The sequence below is a fragment of the Triturus cristatus genome, chromosome 11 (genome assembly GCF_964204655.1).
Source record: "Triturus cristatus chromosome 11, aTriCri1.1, whole genome shotgun sequence".
Taxonomy (NCBI): domain Eukaryota; kingdom Metazoa; phylum Chordata; class Amphibia; order Caudata; family Salamandridae; genus Triturus; species Triturus cristatus.
The window spans coordinates 320,923,059-320,929,555 of NC_140594.1; the positions used below are offsets into that span (position 1 = coordinate 320,923,059).

The 6,497-nt window shown below is 46.3% G+C and overlaps 1 pseudogene; it reads right to left on the reverse strand.

Annotated features, from left to right (window-relative positions):
• Positions 1 to 834: 834 nt before the first annotated feature.
• On the reverse strand, positions 835 to 1,691 carry LOC146784127 (mediator of RNA polymerase II transcription subunit 4 pseudogene; annotated as a pseudogene).
• Between the last annotated feature and the right edge of the window lie 4,806 nt (positions 1,692 to 6,497).

Below are 6,497 nucleotides of genomic sequence, written 5' to 3' on the forward strand. Positions count from 1 at the left end.
AAAAGAAACATCACACTCAGGATCGTAAGAAAACCCCGTGCTGGGTTCCAAGTCGGATGTCAGTTGTATCGATAATGTGAAAAAGTAACTCCAACGCTAAATGTTTCATATCACCTTTATAGTTGCTTTGAAGAAGGACCGAATTGTATAGCGACACGCTAATAAATGTAATCATTGACTTCACTACAGTGCCATAGTTAAAAAGCCACTTAACAGAATCAAAGAATGTTTTTTCATTAAAAAAAAATATATCTACAAATAAATTTGGGGGACATAAACAAGAAAATATACAACAGCAGCCGCTTCAACAGCTGCTAGGAGTTAGAGTGTTAAAAACACAGAACACTGTCAAAGAGCTGCCCACATAGTGTGCAGAATTTTGTTTTTCATCTTTTAAGTCTACATTTCTGCTTAATACTGTGTTTATGTTCATCATCACCAGATTATTAAAGCTATTTAGGTTTCCTGTAAACACACATTTTAATGTGGTAATTATGAACAACCTTGTTTCAAGTTGAAAATTCATTAAAAAAACTTTGCTCAGCTAGTTGCAGGTCAACTAAAACGCAACTCCTTGTATATGTCAAATGTTGAAAGGGAATGCTGGAATGACTGTGTAAATTAAGTAACACTATCACATCAGTGTAAATTAAGTAACACTATCACATCAGTGTAAATTAAGTAACACTATCACATCAGTGCATGTCACATTGTAAATGAAATTGAAGGCTTAACAGTATGCCTCATCCTGGTTCAGAGTTTTTTTTATATACTAGTTGTTGTCTGATAAAATGTAATCTGTTGGAAGTGTTAGCGATTTTTGTCCAGTGGTTTCTAACCAGAGTCACTGCTACTGCTTGAAGAATCTGTTAACATAACTTCAACATCATCTTCGTTCTCCTTGTTATGCCCTGGTGGATCCAACATGAAGTCGTTGCTTTGACTCGGTGGTGGCACACTCATGGACATTTCACTTGACTGCCATGGATACTGCGGAGCCAGTACATCCGGAAGCCTGCCTGCAGCAAGGGCATCTCCTGGTAGGTGTCCGCTAATTCCATTCATGGGGAGGCTGCTCATTGCTTCCAGCAGGCGGCTCCTCATCTCCAGATCTGTAGGATAGGTTCTGCGAGGATCACCTGGTACCCAAGCCAGAGGAGCACACACAGCGTTGCTTGCACTAATTCGGAGAGCATATTTGATTAATTCTTCTGAAGAAATGGCCCCTTTCCTTGCCTTCTCTAGTGATTTTAGTTTCTCCTTTGCTTGATATACAGCCGTTGCCAGCATGTGTTCTGCATCTGGTGTTTGTCACTATTCCTCTTCTCCACTTCTTTGTGTAAGAGCTGCATCTCTTCATGCACTTTTCCTTGCTCAAAAGCCAATTTCATTAACTCTTGAAATTCTCCATCTCTTCGAATAAGTAAATCCAGGATCTGGTTCTCCTCCCCAGACTGTGGCAATTTCTGGTTTCTGGAAAGCACCAACATCTCAATCAGCTCTTAGCGTAGCACCTCCAGATCATCCTGCGTGGACAATAGCCTCTCCTTTGTTCCGCCCTTCTCTGGTTCCAAGTCATGGACACGTAACGAGGGGGTATGCAAATTCTGAATTGCGTACTTCGCTGGAACACACCGGAACTGCACTATTATCACTGAATGGAGTTGCACTGTCGACCCCTCTCCTCTCATTAGCATAACCACCACGCATACATGCCAACCCTCTGTCCTGATTCAGGCGAAAGTCTACTGACGTCAAGGCCAGCCTCCTGATTCCTGCATGCAGGAACCCAATTCTTTGTCCGGCTTCAGATGGCAGGGGCTGGTGTTAAGTAAAGCACAGGAAGCAGGTAGAGTTTCTTAGTGGGTTTATTCATGTAGTTCCTGCACCCACAACTGGAGCCGTCCAGCTGCTGGGAATCCAACACCAGGAATGGCGTTACCAGGGAACCCTCAACAGACGAGCAGCACCGCTCGAGAATGCTGACACTGGAGTCAACCTATCCTGGCTGATGAGGGGTAAAACACCGAAAGCGGACCCAGAATGCTTGTTTCTAGTCCAGGGAGGACCTGGCCTGTCAGTTCGGGATGGACTGTTCCCATTGGGCACAGGTTCAAGAGTGATTTGCATGTGGCTGGGTTCAAACTAGAATGGCATGGTCAGCAAAAAAACGATGGATTTAGGCCCATATCTCTGTACTGGGGTGAATGTAGGACATTGTTCTGCATTCTGTCCATCAATTGTTGTTTTTGCATTTGTCACCCCGAGTGGGACGGGTATGCCCAGGCGTGGGTTTCATGCTCTCCATGCCACTGGAGTCAAGCAATCCTGGCTGATGAGGGGTGAAACCCTGAAACCGGTCCTAGGATGCTTGTTTCCAGTCCAGGGATGACCTGGCCTGGCTGTTCCGGCTGGACTGTTCCCATTAGGCACAGGGTCAAGACTGATTTGCATATGGCTGGGTTCAAACTAGAATGGCATGGTTAGCAAAAAAACGATGGATTTAGGCCCATATCTCTGTAATGGGGTGAATGTATGACATTGTTCTGCATTCTGTCCATCAATTGTTTTTGCATTTGTCACCCCGAGTGGGACGGGTATGCCCAGACGTGGGTCTCGTACTTTCCATGAAACGGGAGTTAAGCCATGCTGGCTGATGAGGGATAAAACCCTGAAACCGGTCCTAGGATGCTTGTTTCCAGTCCACGGAGGACCTGGCCTTGCAGTTCAGGCTGGACTGTTCCCATTGGACACAGGATCAAGACTGATTTGCATATGGCTGGGTTCAAACTGGAATGGCATGGTGAGCAAAAACACAATGGATTTAAGCCCAGATCTCTGTACTGGGGTGAGTGTAGGACATTGTTCTGCATTCTATCCATCAATTGTTGTTTTTGCATTAGTCACCCGAGTGGGACGGGTATGCCCAGATGTGGGTCCTCTGCTTTCCATGCCACTGGAGTCAAGCTATCCTGGCTGCTGAGGCAGAGCTAGGGTTCAAAATCTACAGTTAGACTCTTTTAAAAAAAAAAGGGTCAGTTTTCACTGGGAAAATGTGGTGTGTCCACGTTGCGTTTTAGTCCGTTTCCTGTCGCGGGCCTACCCACACAAGTAAGGTACCATTTTTCCCAAAAGACTTTGGGAAATGCGGGGTGTGTGGAATTTTGTGGATCCATGCAGATTCCAGAACTTTCCACCACAGAAATGTGAGGAAAATGTAGTTTTTTTGACAAGGTTTGAGGTTTGCAAGGGATTCTGGGTAACATACCCTGGTGAGAGCCAGACACGTCACCCCATCCTGGGTTCCCCTGAGTGTCTAGTTTTCAAAATTGTATAATTTTGCTAGGTTTCCCTAGGTGCCTGCAGAGTTAGGGCTCAAAATCTACAGCTAGCCACTTTGCAAAAAAAAGGGTCAGTTTTCACTCTAAAAATGTGGTGTGTCGAATACGAATTAGCTGATACAGAATATTTCCTGTATTTACAGGTGTGACATGCACTAATATCGAATTTGCCCAAGTGGGAATCTCCCCCAGAGTCCTCGCCTCTGGAAGACAGATTGCTGGATGGCTACATGCCCAGAAAAGCGATCTCCCTCACATACAAGAGACTAATAAACAACTCTCCCGATCCTCTCGTTTTGACCAGGGGGCGGTGGGAGAGAGATGGATTGGAACTTGATGAGGAGTGGCAGGAGGCAGTAGTATTCCCGAGAGAAGTTGTGATTTCCTCCAGACTCCGCCTGGTTCAGTTGAAGATTTTACATAGGGTCTATGTGTCAGGGTCAGGGTCCAGGCTCATTAACATGGGGAGAGTGTCTGACGGGTTGTGCAGGAGGCAATGTGGGCAGGAAGGTACATTCATGCGCATAATATGGGACTTACTGGAAGGGGATACATGAGCGTATATTTGAAGTACTCGGAGTGAGACAAGCGATGTATATTGAATTTCTGGGAACCAACCGATTTAAATAGCAAAGGGAAAATTTGGGTCACATTGGGCATGATGGTGGCTAAGAGAAACATCGCCCGGCTGTGGGGCTCTGGAGTGTTGCCTACATTGACTGCCTTGAGGGCAGGCATGAATTGGTGCATGCTTAGAGAAAAGACATTGTATGTTGCACGGGGGTGTCCCAAAATGTGGTCTGCAATTTGGGACAAATGGAATGTATACAGAGGGAACATTTGTGTCCCACCTATTGTCCCTCCCCTTGATGGAGCAAGGTTTCGTATTTAAAGAAACTTGCTTGTATGCAATCCTCTCAAATAACATGTAACCACGTAACACGTTTGTAATACTAATATTGCATTATACATGACATACTGTATCTAGCGGAAGCGTTCCTATGGGTATTACTAACAAGTAACCCGAGTGTCTTAAAATGGCCACCAAAAACGCGGGATTTCTATTGCGCATGCGTCTACTGCATCTACGTAGTATGACGTATTCTGTCGCGTGGTGGGAATCTTTACAGCTGCGCAATAGCTTTAAAAATGGCCGCTTGAACTCACATGTTAACGCACATGCTACTGCTTGAACTAAAACTCGTAAGTTCTATTAACCCCTTCAGTGCCACGCCCTTTCCCCCTCCTGTGCCGGGCGTTGCATTAGTGGGTGGGGTTCATGACGAGATAGTCTCCGTCATGGGCACAGCGCAACCGTGCTCCATGACGAGACTATCTCGTCATGGGCACAGAAGGGGTTAAAAGCTAATGCAAAAGATTAAAATAAGTAAATGAGGATAGAGTAGAGATAAGTGGTATACAGTGAAATCATTTATTGTCACATTCTAACGTGTCTTTTTCTGAATTCATTATTAGTTTACGTTTGGGCCTCCGAGGGTGACTGAAATCCCTACCACTCATGATCTGCGTGCATGCGCACAGAAACTTGCCAGAAACTCGGATGACACACTTGAATCACAGCCAAGGCCACATTAGGCGAAGACGCCTGGGAAAGTAAATCCCTGTACCGGACGAAAGCCACAATTTTGAATAAAATGTATAACTTGTAATGATCATAATTAAGGCTACCGGTTTTCCGTTTAAACGGATTTTTACATATAAATACAGAAGGAAAGCCTTTTGGTTTTTGTCTGTATTTATATACAAAAATGGGAAAATACTAACAAAACCAATACTCCTCCTGCCTCAGTGCTCCTCTGTAAAATCTGAGTCAGAGGTGCACAGGGCGTCCAAAAGAAAGGGGAAACTGCTGCCCTGAAACTGCTCCAGAGACGGGGAGCGGGGGGGACTGGGAGCGCCGTGTCTGCAGAGACACTCCAGCACTCCCTCACAGCGGTAGTTCACGCAAGATAACTGTTGGAGCAGTGCAAGCAGCCGATGTCCATTAAGAGGTGAGAAAACACCCCAGGACATCGGCTGCAGCTCCAACAACCTTTTTAGGTGTCACGTGTGGGGGATATAGGGCACACCTGGAATTGGAAGTATTTTGCCACAAATCGGAGTGCGCCGGTGAGAAGGGTGGGTTGCTTAATGAAAGGCAGGATGTTTTTTGAAAGAGGTGGCCATGGGCCATGGGTGTAGTCGATGTGATCTAAACTGTAGCTAGGGAGGGGCACTGCATTTAAACATAAGAAAGGAGGATCACATGTAAACGGAGGCCTGGGGACATAAGCGAAGTGTCGTGGCACATAGGAACTAGAGGCAGGGAAGAGCAAAGTTAGGTCATCGCCGTTTGACGCAGAGATTGGGAGCTAGAGCTGCAAGGGGTGATGTGCCAAGGGAGAAAAATCCACAGGGGTTTACATGTGCCGTAGGAAAGAGATTCTTAGGAACTGCGATGTGCACCGGGAGCAATTTGCAAAATATGTCTTGGGAAATATGCACCGTTGTGCTAAATAGTTGGAGAGAGTTGTGCAAGGTGAATATGACACAAGAGCGAGCGCTAACAGCAGTGGGAGGTTTGAGGGGGCGTTCAGAGACAGCAATTTGCTCCTTGAGGGAGGATGGAGGTCCTGGCATGGGAGAAAGCTGCAGGCGGTGTTGTGCTCAGTGGAGGAGTGAGATATGCTTGCTGGTATGTGGGCAGAGCTAGAGAACTGCAAGTATGAGGTGACTTGGTAGAGACATCTGCTGGCTAGAATGTCCCCGGAGGCTGGGTTTGTTGCAAGCAATTATGTGTTTTGGGAGAGAGAGGTGCAGTGGGTGAAGTGCAATGGGAGAGAAAGCTTCAGGGAGTGTTGTTCCAAAAGTGAAACAGCTGCAGAGGAAGTGCGGTGACATGGAGACAGATAGAGGCCCAGAAGAGATGTGGACGCATCCATGAGATACAATTCTGCAAGGTTGATGTGCTTTGCGTGAGAGCTCCAGGGGTGAGACAATCTGGGAGTGAGATCTGAATGGTGCGAGCTGCGCGTGCGCTAGAAACGAAAGATGCAGGAGGTAAGGCGTGACCTGGGAGAGAGAGCTGCAGGGGTTGGTGCTCTCTAAGAAAGCTCTGAGCTTGGAGATGCATCCTTAGTGGGAGAAACATATCTG